This window comes from Anser anser (assembly GCF_964211835.1).
Source record: "Anser anser genome assembly, chromosome: 2".
NCBI classification, from domain to species: Eukaryota; Metazoa; Chordata; class Aves; order Anseriformes; family Anatidae; genus Anser; species Anser anser.
The window spans coordinates 61,411,482-61,426,395 of record NC_139721.1 but is presented as its reverse complement, the minus strand read 5'-3'; the positions used below and the strand labels follow the sequence as shown (position 1 = coordinate 61,426,395).

Here is a 14,914-nt window from a genome sequence, read left to right as displayed (position 1 = left end):
ATTGGGAGTCGCTGCTGTAGCTTAGATCTTTGTTTATTCCTGCTAAAGCAGCACTATGAATTTCCAGTGTAGATGTCCCTTATAATCTTCTATCTCTGCTGAAATAAATCATGTAGCAGTGAAACTGGGCAGGATTATATTCAGTAAGAGGAATATAATTTCATTTTTCTGATTTGTGTTGATAACTTTGCCTTGACTTAAAAAACTGGTTTAAGCACGTAACCTTAGTTTCCAAGTAATACTTGGGTATTAGCATAATAGCAGTCTTGATTCTTTTTTTTTCTCCCCAGAATTATTTTCCATATAAATTTTTAGACATTAGCAGACTGTCTCAAATTTGACTGCTTAATCTGACTGAAAATAATGTGTACGATTTGGCTGCTCTAACAGCTACTTGTTCCTCTGAAATTCAGCAATTTCTTCTCTTTTAGAGATAATACCAGCAATCAATTTACTCCTTTTGTCCTTCATTAATGATTTTTGCAGGGGGGTCATTACATTCATGAGAATATAATGTAGACACACTTACCCAGGTGGAGAATATGTGTCTATCTGTATGTATGAACTTAGTTATAGCTCCATCTAATCATAATACATTTTCTAGCCACACACAATGTGCTGCCTCCATTAAATCTGCAATTTGAATCTTTTACCAAGGACTGAGTTTTTGGAAGAGGATTTAAGGGCAATGAATGCCTAGTTTCAAAGGCCTATGTCGCATCATTGCAACAAATTTCAGCCAGGGCACCTTCTCTTTTTTTTTTTTTTCCCCCTTCTCACCTTGTTGTGCTTTTGGCATTCCAGACAGCTCATCCGTAGAGCAGTCTCATTCCTTTAATTTCCTTTTCTCATTTCAGTGTGATATACAAAGCATCATGCACTAACTTGTGCACAAAATCTTGTCCATAGTGAATGATGGCCCATGATAAGTCACTCTTATTTTTTAGGTGGGCAGGACGATCACCTGCAGTTAAACGTTCATTCAGAACAGACTAGTTCTGCTGTCGTAGAGGAAAATGAACGCTTCCCCCTGCTTCCCCCATCTACCTCCCTCTCCAAGGCCTTTGAGTCCATGAACTTCCTTGCTCCAACAAGGAACATGGGTCTTTGTCAAAGAGCTGGCCATGAGACCCGTGCCAAAAGGGAGGTAAGCGTGTGAGTGGAAGCAGAAAGTGGATTTGGGTGACCTGTGGAACTCCTTGGCTTGTTGTAAACGTTACGCAGAGGTGAATTTCATACACAATCAGGAAATCTCTCAGAATGCAAAGTTTGCCCATGAGCTGGGTAACTGACTGACTGGTAATTTCATGGAGTTTTGGACTAGTCCTTCTGTGATTTGTTACTGATGATACCAGTCTCCTGTGCATTGGACTGATGTTGAGAATTCAGGAAATGCAATGTAGAGGTGGTACAACAAATGTAGCCAAAAAAGGGTAATCTTTGCAGCTCCTCCTTGGAAACTGCAGCAGGAGACTGCAAGAAAAAGGTCATTGTATGTGATGACATGAACAAGGGGAAAAAAAAAAAAGGTTTGTACTTCTGTACTTCAGGCTTCAAGCTCTGCTTTTTATTTTTGTTTTTGTTTTTTGTTTTTTCTTTTTTCCTATTGCTTTTTATTATTTACCTGTTTATTCCCACACTTTTTACATCAGATACTGCCTCTGTCTTCTCTTACCACAAGTGGTATCCACTGAGGGGATCAGGGGGCTGCCTCTTTTTTATTTGTGTGCTGAATATTTGGCAGGCTGGCTGCTGGGAGGACCTTTCTTGACTTCCTCACTGTCAGGAAGGGGTCTGGCCACACAGTGATTACAGTAAATCTTGTATGATCTCTTTCCACAGGTATGGAACTGAATCTCTTGTAACAGCGCGGCGCAGTTTGTGATGTCCTTGATGAACACAGCAGTAACTGTCTTGTACTCCAGTGGCTAAAGCAACCGAGAGACAGAAGAATCCAGCTGTAATATAAACTTGTAAAACAGCAAAGTTTATACAGAATATCTTTCTTTGGTAGCATCTGCTTTCTACTGGCAGACCGGGACAGATTATAGAGCAGGTTTCAGCCATTTGTAAGGAAAATTTGAACTGAAGCTTGAATTTAATATGTATGTTAGCTGTTATCTGGAAACAGGGACTTAGTGAACTTTCTAGCTAGCTATTCTGTAGAGGACGTAAATCATAAACCAGCACTTTTCCCTGGCACTTTCACATCACGCTCTTGTAGCTTTGTGATATGTAGCAAGAGAAGTCACACAGAAATGTGAGATTTGTCTCAGTCAGTAGAATTTTCAGGGTGTAAAACAGGGAGTGGGGGAAAAAGATGGTGCTTTTGTGGAAATATTTAGCTCAACTTTTCTTATGGTTTACTGATCTAATAGAAGAAATTGCATGCTAATCACAGAGCATGGAGAGTATTAGCATGTAGAGGGTTTTAATGGGTTAGTTCAAACTGAAAATAATTTAGTAATTTGCACTGACATTGTTTAATCTTATTCATTGGATTTAAAAAAACCTCCTGTTGATATTACAGGCAATGTTTTTCCTAGTTTGCATTTTAAGTGAATTTAAGGCTGTGGAAAGTGCTTCCTTAAGGGAGAAATGTTCTAAGTAGATCAAGAACGGTGCAGCATGGATGGCATTAAGAATTTGTCAGCAACTTCATCCTGGGAAAGTCGCCTCAGGACATATGCAAGTAGTTCAGCAGTCATGTCTTTTCAGCTTTGCTGCCTCTAGAGATACTAAAGGTGATGCAGCAAGTTAGCATCATCATCATTCAGAAGCTGTCCTGCAGTAACATAAACCTGCCATTTGGTCTCAATCTTCAGCTAACTGTGGGGAGAAATAGGCTTTGACATGCAAGCAGTTTATGTTTGTGTTACCTGCTCTTCAGTTATGTGGCTGGTGATACCCTGCTGCCTTGAAATAGCTGTAAGGTAGCATTTCTCTTCTGTAAAGGGAAGAAGGCTATGTTTAATTTCTTTGAATGGATTTTAACTGGTGACCTGAAATCTACCTTCTAATAGAAAATCTCACTGAAAGCATCAATGCATACATCTACTTCATCTTTTTGGAAATGAAATCACCACCTATTTCTCTAATAGTCCCAGTTTATTTGCAGTGAGACTGTTGCAGAAACATATCTGTAGGAAAGGGTTTGATCCCAGCAGGACTTGTGGACTTAACAGTGGTTAAACATGTGAGTATCCATTTGAAAAGTCCACAGTTCTGTCACTACATAATTTGAATTTTATATTCAGGTTTTTCTCACTATTTAATAGGAAGCCTTATTCTTGTCTAGTATGCTCACTGGAAAATGTCTTTCCAGCATCTTGTGTTGAAGCACCTGCACTCATGTAATATGATGGTAAAATATAAATCAATGTAAATAGTTCACAATCACGTTACTGTGAAAACAGTGCTTTTATGAGGTCTCTCTGAAAAAAAATAATAAATCTGAGAAGGAAAAGTTGGCAAACCACTACGGGTGTTGAAAGGATATTAAGAGTGGCTGTGCTGCTAGGCTTTCTGAGCAGAACAAATCATAGAATCATAGAACAGCTTGGGTTGGAAGGGACCTTAAAGATCATCTAACTCCAACCCCTCTGCCATAGGCAGGGGTGCATCCCACTACATCAGGTTGCCCAAAGCCCCATCCAGCCTGGCCTTGAACACCTCCAGGGATGGGGCACCCACAGCTTCTCTGGGCAGCCTGTGCCAGTGCCTCACCACCCTCTGAGTGAAGAATTTCCTCCTAATGTCTAGTCTAAATCTACCCTCTTTTAGTTTAAGACCATTCACCCTTGTTCTATCATTATCTACCCAAGTAAAGAGTCCTTCTGCACTCCCTACCCACCAGATAATGAGGTTCATGTCCTTTTGTTCTTTCAATATCCTTTCCTGGTAACTGCTCTCCCCATGTGGTTACACAGATTGTCAATCTTTACTTTGTAGATCAGGATTTATTTGATGATATGCACTTGTTTATCACTGCCCTAGAGTCATGCATTGAAGAGTTAGCTACTGAGTATGCAGTTCCAGTTCGTACTCATTGGTGACCTTCGGGCTTCTGCACTTTTTTTTTTTTTTAAATAATGCTTTTCAGTAGCATTATAGCTGCCATCTAGCAGTTCCAGTGTCTGGTGAATTTTGTTCCAGGCTCCTTGATTTCATTACGCCTAGGTCTATCTTGACATTTCTGTATTTGGCAGCATTAATTTCTATAATAAAGTCACTTTCTTTGGGTGGCAAAGCCAGGAAGGTTCCACTGTAAAATGCCAAGGGGGATCAGAGTTGGTCTTTGCTGCTAAGGTATGCATTAAAAATGGATTGTATTTCACTTCCTCTTAGTTAATCCATATGCTTGAAACATTCTTATTCATGTAAACTGAAGCAACAGATTGCTTTGAAGTGTTTCTTATGCCAGCAGATCTTGGATCAAAGAACTGAGACTCAACAGCTTGTACAGATTTTAAAACATCACTGCCCCTGCTCTGCAAACTACTGTATATTTGACTTTGATATCATAACTATTTACAGTCATTTCCACTTCTGTCTGGTGCTCCCTTAGAACTGCTCTGTTGTTAGCACAGCACAAAGTTGGATAGATTAAGGAAATGTTTTGTTTTACCAAAAAAAAAAAAAAAACACACAAAAAAATGCACACCACAAAATAATAAAAAAAACCACCAGCAACTCAATAGTCAAAGTTCTTGGGGAGTAAGTCTAAGTAATATTTTTATTCCAGGGTTTGGAAGATCAGATGGTTTGTATTATGCCTTTGGCAGTGTAACATCTGACTATGCTGTGGTTTTGGTATCTTAAAGCATCCAGTGTCACAGATTTGTGTGCTCCATTCTGCTCTTCCCTTCCTCACCCCCGCCATGCCTGGCTGCCTGCTGGTGAAAGCGGTCCTGAGAGTAAGACTTGAATGAGTCTTGAAGACTTATGAATCTGGAAAATTAAAGTGTCTGAAATACATTATTTAGGAACTGTTACTCTGAGCTGGTGTTTTATGCTTAATTGCCCAGTCCTGGGTGGTAAAATTGTATTTGAAGCTAGCTGTCATTTCCCTTACTGAAGTGTGACCGTACAGTCAAAGGGAATGGGTTTCCAGCTCGCGCCCTCCAAATAACCAACACCCCCGTCCACATGCACGCCATGTCCTGAGATCTCCTGAGGAAGGACGAAGTGATGGTGTGTATTTGAGGAGATTTTGGACTGGTTATCTGTTGTTAAGTGTGAAGAATTGCTATTTCAAAAACGGCAGCAGCCTTTCCAGTATCAGGAGAATGGGCTTATCACAGTTGTAATGAGAAAATCTGGAGGAGGTAATCAAGCCTAAGTACAAAGGCAGAATGTGTTAAAGAAGGTTAGATCTGTGCTCTGCTTTACCTTATGCAGGGTGCTATTCAGTGTGGCTTTTGCTTTATTGTATCTATATACCCAAACCAGTAACAACAAAACAAAGTCATAAATCTTACTACCAGCAGTGCTGCTAAAACAGATGTATGATCCCAGGTAAAAGTGGCTATTGCATTTTTGTTCTGTGATTTTTTTTCCCAGATCATTTCCAAACCCTGTTGTGCCTTATTGAAATGCTACGCTAGCAATGTTGAAAAGTCATTTTTGTCTGCTTAATTTTGGAGGTGATGATCTTGTTTGCCTTATACCTAAATGTTGACCTGGAATTTCTGTTACCTATTGAGAGTCAGAAGGCCGCTGCTACAAATGACAGCATCTTAGAAAAACTTACCACCATTTCTTAATGCTTACGATGAAGTAATGGGTAAAAGCTACTGGAGTGCAAAGCCTTAGAAACTGAAACAAACAAATAAACGCCAAAACCACAATACAATATATTCTTGCCTTGTCTGCATTTATTTAACCAGTAAAAGAAAACAAAATACCCCAGACAGGTCTTTTGCAAGATAGAGCAGTATCCCAAGGAATATTGGAGTCCAAGTTAAGAATTTCTATTTTTGCAGATGTTCTGTTTCCTGTCTGTGAGAACTGACTACATAAAAGCACTGGGAAAATTATATTGAGAGGATTCAGATAAATATCTCCCTTCTACATCTTTCACCACAGGTATATCCTTTATTCATGGTTTCTGTGCTGTAACTGTGTAGTGGAGAAAGATGACTGACTTAAGGTATGTTAGCGTCATGTGATGCACTACTGCTTTCAGGATGCAATAGATGACCGATAGGCAGTGAGACTGCACTGAGCAAAGTCATTCAGAGATCCTTCTGCAGTTTCAAAGAACAGTATAGCTACAGCAACATGCGGTTATGTGTGCATGTAGGACTGTGCTGATACGGTTCTGCAGCTGGAAGCACACGGTTAGCTTGGGTATTTTTCTGAGTGCTTCTGCACAGTGCACAGCAAAAATTGTGAAAAAAAATTTGGAAAAAAAAAGAAAGAAAAAAATGCAGCCCTAAGGCTGTAAACCTGTAAGGGTTCTACAAGGGACAATCCTCCTCCTGATTTAAAAAAGGTAATTACAAGTATGGGCTAATGGGCAGCATCCAAAGGTAGGTGAGAGCCAGTCCGTGTGCACTGAGATTAAATGTCACAACCGTAATGTGATGCAACTGTACAATATTTCTAGTACCCGATGGACAAGGATAATTCAGCTTGTGCTGAGGCCCAATAGCATGGCAAATGGATGTTTGCAGTCAGTAGATTGACCCCAAGTAGTTTGCTGTCTACTACACTTAATGGAGGTGCTTTTAATCATGTGCTTATGCGACATAATCTGCTTCAAACGTTCTCTGTTATACATGTACAAGTGTTAAAGCAGCTGGAGTGATGGAACAGGAGATGACTGGACATCATTTTATAAAAGCTGATCTAATGTAAACTAATAGTCATGCATAGTTATGGAAAGCACCTGTAATGCTTAGCTACGATCACCCTATCAGGTGGCAACACTGTTGTAGGTGCATGCTTCCTGCCTTCCATTGCTTCTGATGACAATGCCTTCAAGACGTTCTGGTGACCTCACATAAAACACTGAGTTACCTTAAATCTTTCAAATGGGTAGCTTTGTTATAAATAATAATAATTGCTTCCCCACCCATCCAAAACAGAAAGGTGTTGTCAAGCAGGAGCTTTTTGGCATTTTGCAGATGTGTAGCATATGTGTAGATCCCTAGAATGTGGGTGGCCAGAATAGAAAAATGCTTTGAAATAGTTCAACTTCATTCAGACTTTTGAACTGTTCAGCTGTTAGAAACTGCCTTGGTAAGATGAATTGATTTTAGAAAGTCTGATTTGGATGGAAAAAAAAAATAAATCCTGTCTATGATGGTGTCATCTGTGTCTAGTACAACGTATGTGGTATCAAATCAAGTTTTCTTGTTGCTTGTGTTTTACCCTCTATTTGTATTGTTAGTATTTCTCACCATTTAAAATGTGTATTTCAGCAGAGCTAGGGATTGAAGTTTTTATATCTACTGCAAACCACATTGGCTGCAGACATCCAACTAAAAGTGAGCAGATTGTATAGCCCGATCTAACTATAGTATTCTATGAGAGGTATTTAAAATGAACTGAAATATCAGTGCAATGCCTATATAGAAATCTTAAAGCAAATGCACTTAATTCTCCATAAACAAAAGAGACCATCCTAAAGGTATCTGAAGATCATGCTACATACTGTAGAAAAGGTGCAAATTGTTTTTCTGGGTTGTTTTACCAAATTAATTTACTTTCTCATCTAGGTAGATCCTCTCAGTGGTAAATGGCTTGTAGGATTAGAAGCTAATTGCACCAGTGTTCATTGATACCAATTACACTTTTCTGTAGAGGTTTTGTGTGAAGCCTTTCAGAATGCAGATATATTACAACTGCAGTAATTGAAGATTATTGTATAAATCCTCATCTTCATAATAATTTTCCATGTGTTCACAATGAGTTTCATTCTTACTTTCATCTCAAAATTAATACTTTAGCTGAGGGGTGTTTTATACTGCAGTTTCCAGAATGCCTGTGTAACTGACATCTGAATATTCTCAAAATTAATTACAACGTGTCATTTTGTTGCCCCCTTGATGGCTTATGACTTTCTGATGTCCTGATTTATTATGACATCACAAAGTACCTCATTGTACAAAATTGTACAATAAGGTTTCAAACTGTGTATTACATATTATTTCTATCTTGAGGCCCTATCACTTATTTCACAAACAGTCCAACCTTTCCTGTCAGATGGTATTGTCCCAGTGGTGTATTCCTGCAGATTTAGAAGTTTGTTCTCAATACTGAAATGTGTCCATGCGTTATCTTATTATACACAAATGGAATCTTATTCAGACTGTTTTTTTTTTTTTTAGTGCTTTCAGTTTATGGTAATGTTACCCTGCTCACTTATACCACTGAGTCCTATAGAAGCATTGATGGTGGTTTTTTTTTTTTTTTTTTTTGTTAAACTTCTTGCTCTATATCGGCAGTGAAAGTCTGCTTGAAGATAACTTTTTCCTATTTAACAAGGCAAACAAAATTGTCAACTCAAACTCCTTCAATGCAAAGCAAAATTTTAGTCTCAAGCTGCTGTTCTAATTCTAGAAGTTATGATTTCTGAGCAGGTTCATTATTTATGTGACATGACTTTTTCCATCAGTAATTCTTAATTATGGTAATTAACAGAATAGAGTAATTTGCATACAAAATAAGTAAGGTGGCACTGATACATTGTTACTTAGGGCAATGTAGATTATACTGATTAGTGCAAAAATGCTTTCTGCTTCAGCTGATCAGGGAAAATGGAGTATTGCACAAAGGGTATTGCACAAATGGAGTACTGCACTGATGTTATGTGTACTGAATTATCCCTCATATTTTAACTACAGCTATGATCATGGAATGAGCACTTCAACAACTGCTTGTATATGTTGTATATGTTGTATTTGTTCTCTTGCATATGTTCTCTTTGCAGCCACTTCTGGAAGTATTTGGAGGCTTTTAGATGGACTGGAAGTTCACTGGGGCCCAAGTCTGGGAAAAATGGCATCATGTTTTTATCATGAGCCTGCAGAATAAAGAAAAATGTTGTGGTGATACTTGTAGTGTGCTCTTCTCCTCAGCCTTCTGTACGTTTCTGTCCTGGCAGTACTCAGATTCCCTCATCTCTCAGATAAAACAGCTTGACTTATTTTTCTTGGTTGCTTTCCTGGTTTCTTGGATGCAAATCTGTAGAGAGGACTATCAGGACCATTGCAATTTCATCTAAGAAGTGTGAGAACTAAAGGAATACTGTCTCAGTAGTCCTTCTTTTCAGTTTGCTGTCAAGTTTTCTGTCCCTGGTTTGGTGGTTCTCCTATTTTTTATTTTATTTTTTTCTGGTTTCTGACCTTACTTTCAAAGTTACTCTTTTCACTGAACATTTGAAGTAATTTTTTCCTCCACAATCTCACCTTTACTTCAAATATTTTTTCTCTATATTTTTTACTCTAAATTCAAATGTTTATAAATAACTGGACAAATTTTGACCAAACTGGCACGTTATCGCAGTTTTATATGGCTGTCCTAGGCTCTTCTTGAGAAAAGAAATATTTTTTTTTTGCTCCTTCCAAGCCGTGTGTGTGTGTTTAATGGCCTGTCTGTTTTTGTGAACTGTCAGATTAAGGTGTGTATTTAAGATCTTATGTAAGATACCTCTGATACATCTACTTCTAAATAAAATTATGTTGTAGATGAGACCAGAGTTTCATCTATCCTTTTATCTGTCTGTTTATATCAGATGCCTATGTAAAATCTTTGTATGAGGCAAATCGATGATGATGCTTCTTGCCAAGCAATCTTCTAAGCTCCACTTATTTATCATAGATATATCGTAAGACACAGGTGGATGTCTTCATAGACAGCAGTCCAAATTGGACATATTTTTTTCCCTCCCTCATGAGCTTTTCTACTCTATTTTTGACTGCAAACTGTTAATTTTCTCAATGTCTTGGGGCAAGAAGCTCCACAGCTAAATTGCACAATATGTGGCGTCTCCTCTATTTGTTTTTTGCACTTACCACCTGCTAGTTTCATTTAATTGCTAGTAATTGCTGAATTGGAGATAGTGTGTCCATTCTACTTGCAATTTTATAGACATATCTCAGAAACTAGCCAATATTTGACGCTTTTTTTTTTTTTGAGTGCCAAAAAGACAAGAAATTTTCATTAAAAAAACCACAATGGAGCAATCAATTGATTCACAGCTCATTACTACATGTGCAAAATCCTTTTCATATGTGGCTCGCTTTACATCAAGTATATACTGAGTCAGTAACGTGCCTTTGTGGCAAAGATGGTTGAACCACGTAATGGGTTTTATTGGCAAGACTGTGACCAGCAGGCTGAGGGAAGTGATTAATCCCCTCTACTCAGCCCTTGTGAGACTGCATCTGCAGTGCTGTGTCCTGTTATGAGTTCTCCTATATGAAACAGACAGTGACATGTTAAAGCAAGCCCAGCAATCAGCCATTAGGCTGGTGGGATGCTGGAACATGATATGACAAGGAAGGTCTAAGGGAACTGGACAAGTTCAGCTGGAAAAGAGAAGGTTGAGGGGAAACTTTATTTGCTGTCTTCAGCTGTGTAATAGGAGGGTAGTGGAAAGAAAGATCCAGGACCTTTTCTTGGTGCTCAACACTTGTGAGGGTAAACAACAAAGTGAAACACAGGAAATCTCAATTCAGTGTTGTATTGGGTTTACATGGCAAGGTTTTGGTAGCAAGGGGTGCTGCAGGGCTGGCCTCTGTGAGCAGAGCCTAGTAGCTGCCCCATGTCAGATCAGAGCCAGCTCCAGGTGGCTCCAAAAGGGACCTGGCGCTGGCCAGAGCTGAGCCAGTGAGTGATACTGGTTGGGCCTTTGGGAGAACAGATTGAAGAAAGGGAATGATCTGCTGTGCAATAGCATCTGGGAGAGAGAGGAGTGAGAAAATGTGAGAGAAGCAGCCCTGCAGACCCCAAGGTCAGTGCAGCAGGAGGGCAGGAGGTGCTCCAGGCACGCAGCAGCAGTTCCCCTGCGGCCTGAGGAGAGGCCCCTGGTGGAGCAGGCTGTCCCCCTGCAGCCCATGGGTCCCACACGGAGCAGATCTCCACGCTGCAGCCCGTGGAGGAGCCCCCGGTGGAGCAGGTGGATGTGGCCTGGAGGAGGCTGCAGCCCATGGAGAGCCCCCGCAGGAGCAGGCCCCGGGCCGGAGCTGCAGCCCGTGGAGAGGAGCCCACACAGGAGCAGTTTGGGAAGGATGGGGGAGCAGGGGCAAAGAGTGACTACGAAGGAGTGGTGGAGACGAAGCATCAGGGACTGACCACAGCCCCCATTCCTCGTTTGCCTGACGCTACTCAGGGGGAGGAGTAGAAGAAGGTAGATGGGGGGAAGGTGTTTTAAGTTTGCTTTTAGTTTCTCACTGTTTTCATCTGCTAGTTATAGGGAATAAATTATATTAATCTCCCTATGCTGAGTTTGTTTTGCTCATGATGATAATTGTTGAGTGATCTCCCTGTCCTTATCTCAGCACTTGAGTCCTTTCCATCATATTTTCTCCCCCATTTCTTTTGGGGAGGGGGAGTGAGAGAGCGGTTGTGGTGGAGCTCAGCTGCCCAGCTGAATAACACCACCACAAGTATAAGACAAGTTTTATTTTTTTTCCACAATGAAGATTGCCAAATATTGGATCAGGATGCTAAGAGTTATTGTGAAATTGCAGTTCTTCAAGATACTCCAAACCAAACTGGACAAGTCCTTGACCAGCCTGATCTAGTTGACTGTGCTGTTAGCATGGAGTTGGTTTGAATGACCTCTGGAGGTTCATTCCAATATGAATTATTGAATCATTGTATGAATTCATATCTGTTGTTCTACTGCCTGCTCATATAATAGCGTGAGTTCCTTCCTAATAACACTTCCAATTACTGTCCTGATTCAAGGTAATATTGCTAGAAAACTTTGTTTTACAACTTGTTATACTTTTTTTTTTTTTTTTGAGATTGCTTGTGAATACATGGTACAACTGCAAGGTATTTTCCTTCCACTGCAGTATTCCACCGAGTGGAAGAACAAATGGCTAGTTTTCTGTCTCTTAACACTTAATGATTATTTATTATTAGCTTGATGTAATCCATGTGTGCTGTTTGTTTATCTGTTTGACCCATAGTTGCTTGTGTTCCTTACAAATTCTTCTGAAGGGGCTTCATTTGGAACCACTCGGAAATCTGAGAGTACTGTATCAGCTGGATCTTCTTTGTCCACCTGCTTCCTGATGCTTTCACTGAACTTAAAAATCTATGATGTGTGACTCCCCGTTGACAAAAGCTATCATGGTTTTATTTTGGTGGGTCATGCTGATTAATGTGTCTACTCGTGCTGTTCTGAAGAACTGTGGGTGTCAGGTTTATTTGTGTCTAGTTCCTAAATCTCACTTGAAAAGACTCTTTACAATGTGGTGGCATGTTTTTAATGCTCTTCACTTGTGGTAAAGGTGCAATTTGACAGGGAACGAGAGTTTGAGGACTATATGCTACAATTATTCTCACGTGTTAGGTTCCTCGGTAGCAAAGGGGTGGGCGGTATGATGTGAGTGAAAAAATGGAATTAGTGCTTGTATTCTCCCCTGCTTGTCTAGGGAAGATTAAGACAACTTTCTGTTCTCATAAATGGAAAATTGGCCGTTTCTTTGATTTGGTTAATTCATGATATTGACTCAGTGACTTGCTGGGCTAATAATGCAATACAAAAACACCTCCTGAAGTTTTAGGTAACCTTTTTGAGTATGTGTTCATTTCCGGTATTTCTCAGCTACAGACTGAATTAAAACTATGAATGTTAAAGCCGTCCCTCTTTCGTAATGTTCCCTTCTTTATTCCTCACTCCTTTCCCTAATTAAAACACTGGAATAGAAGATTGCTGCCTTTCCTAATTTTGTGTTCAAGAAAAAACACAAACACTATGCTCCCTCAAGAAACCACTGAGTTTTACTCAAAAAAATGGAAAGAAATTTCATTTTTAAATGGGGAAAAATATCAGACCTAGGTTTTTTACAGAGTTCCCATTTTATATAAATTTTTGTTCAAACAATATACTGTAGTTGCTATTTAAGTATATTTTTATTTAATATATTTATTTTTATCTATTTTTATATTTATTTTTTATTTTGTATAAGTATATTTATTTTGCTTGCATTATTTCATACTTTATAATGGAAACATGGCAAAGTGATTTTTTCCTGGTGATTGGGAAGACCCACATTTTTAAGCTTTAAGAAATTACAAAACATATATTATATATAGATATATATAAATCTAATTTATTTATTTATTTATTTTTATAGGAACGTAATATTGCACATCCTAGAAGTTAAACAGTTAATGAGAACTTGCAAAAATTTGACCTGTTGCAATGTGCCGTTACTAAACTCTGAATGGAAGGTTGGACTTAGACCTGTAAGTAGGACAAAGTTTGTTTTGTAGAACACAACATTTGTCTGGCTAATCTGTTTTAATATTATAAAATGGGAGAGGTGGTGGTAAACTGGAAGGCACCTACAGAAAAGCTGGCAAAACAGCTGGTAATTTAAAATATGAATGCAAAGAATATATAGGATGGTTTGTGTTCTGTAGGTGTACTAGTGAATTTACACTTCCTATCAAATCCTCACAGCTGGAAATAACCTGAAAAAAAATTATTTTTTCAAAAGCTATGTTTTTTTTTTCTTTTAAAAGAATGTTATTAAAAAAAAAAATCGTGACAATTTTGAAAATGCAAGAGCATTCACTTCCAAAAGTGTTTGCTGAGAAGGAAACTGCTGTGGCTCAGCATGTAGCTAGGATTGCCTACTGGAGCTAAATGCAAAACAATCAATTAATGGACTTGTGCATCCTCAATCATTACCTCCTAGAGCCCTCATAAAATACTCACTGTTGTGGCAGTGTTTCTGCTGGGTTTAAAGTCCCTGAGCCCCATTCAGATGGAGGAGAACCGTGTGAGTGAAAGGGATTTGTGTGCAGATAGATAGCTCTGAGGTTGGTATTGGCTTCCTTCAGAGGTAGAGGAAGATTACAGAAATGCCATTTATAAAGCAGTAGGTGAGGCTCTGTCAACAGCTCTCACCAATAAAACCTGGCTTTGGAAGTACAGAGCTTGGCTGCAGAACCTTGCTTTGGGATTAATTTTACCTTGTATGCCTGATCGTAGAGCCCATGTGTATTATATGCAGGTTTTTGGAGACCTGCATAAACTGCATTGCTTCATCTTGATTTTTTTTCATTTCCTGTTCATTTGTTTTCCATCAACTTGTATGAATTTGAGTTAATTTAGTATATTTTGCATTTTTTAATAGCGTAAGGCGCAAATTGTTTATACAGTATTTAGATTTTCTGACCTTACAATTAGTGTCTTGTTAACGCATCACAGGGTTGTATTATGCAGTACCAAGTGCCCCTGTTAATGTAACATATTTAACAGGCATTATAATAAAAGATGAATAAAATGCAGTAGCAAACTCTTCGAGCTAACTTAGCCCTCTGTCTTTTAATAAACTTGTGCCAAAATGTTTAAGGCATAGGTCTGATGTCTCAGAAAGTGGCAGCAAAAGGCAGCCTTTGTATTAATGCACAGCATGTATTCCAGATAAAGTCATAATTTCTAGTAATAAGAAACTGACAATAATTAGATGTGAATTTAAAGACAGAAGGGCAGTCATCATGAGGAGAATTATTTGACCACAACTTGAGTCTTTTTCAGCAGACTCTTTGAGAAACCTTTTTTTTGTTTCTTCCCCCCCCCCCCCACAGTGGCTAAAAGAAGGAGCTCTGGGGAGAACAAAAGGCTAGAGAGAGCCTGTAATGATTAATTTACAGAATATTCTCCTACCCGCTAACCATTTTGGCTCTAGGACTTCTAATGCTGAAATTGGTTTCTATT

General features: G+C 39.0%; 1 protein-coding gene across 1 annotated transcript in view; it reads left to right on the top strand.

The window, feature by feature from the left end:
* FBXO15 (F-box protein 15) overlaps positions 1-14,914 on the top strand; it is a 199,821-nt gene that overhangs the window by 34,227 nt on the left and 150,680 nt on the right. The window contains exons 13-14 of the mRNA XM_083825765.1: positions 12,181-12,326; positions 13,323-13,434. The gene's annotated coding sequence lies outside the window, so the exon portion shown is untranslated. The remainder of the gene's footprint in view (positions 1-12,180; positions 12,327-13,322; positions 13,435-14,914) is intronic.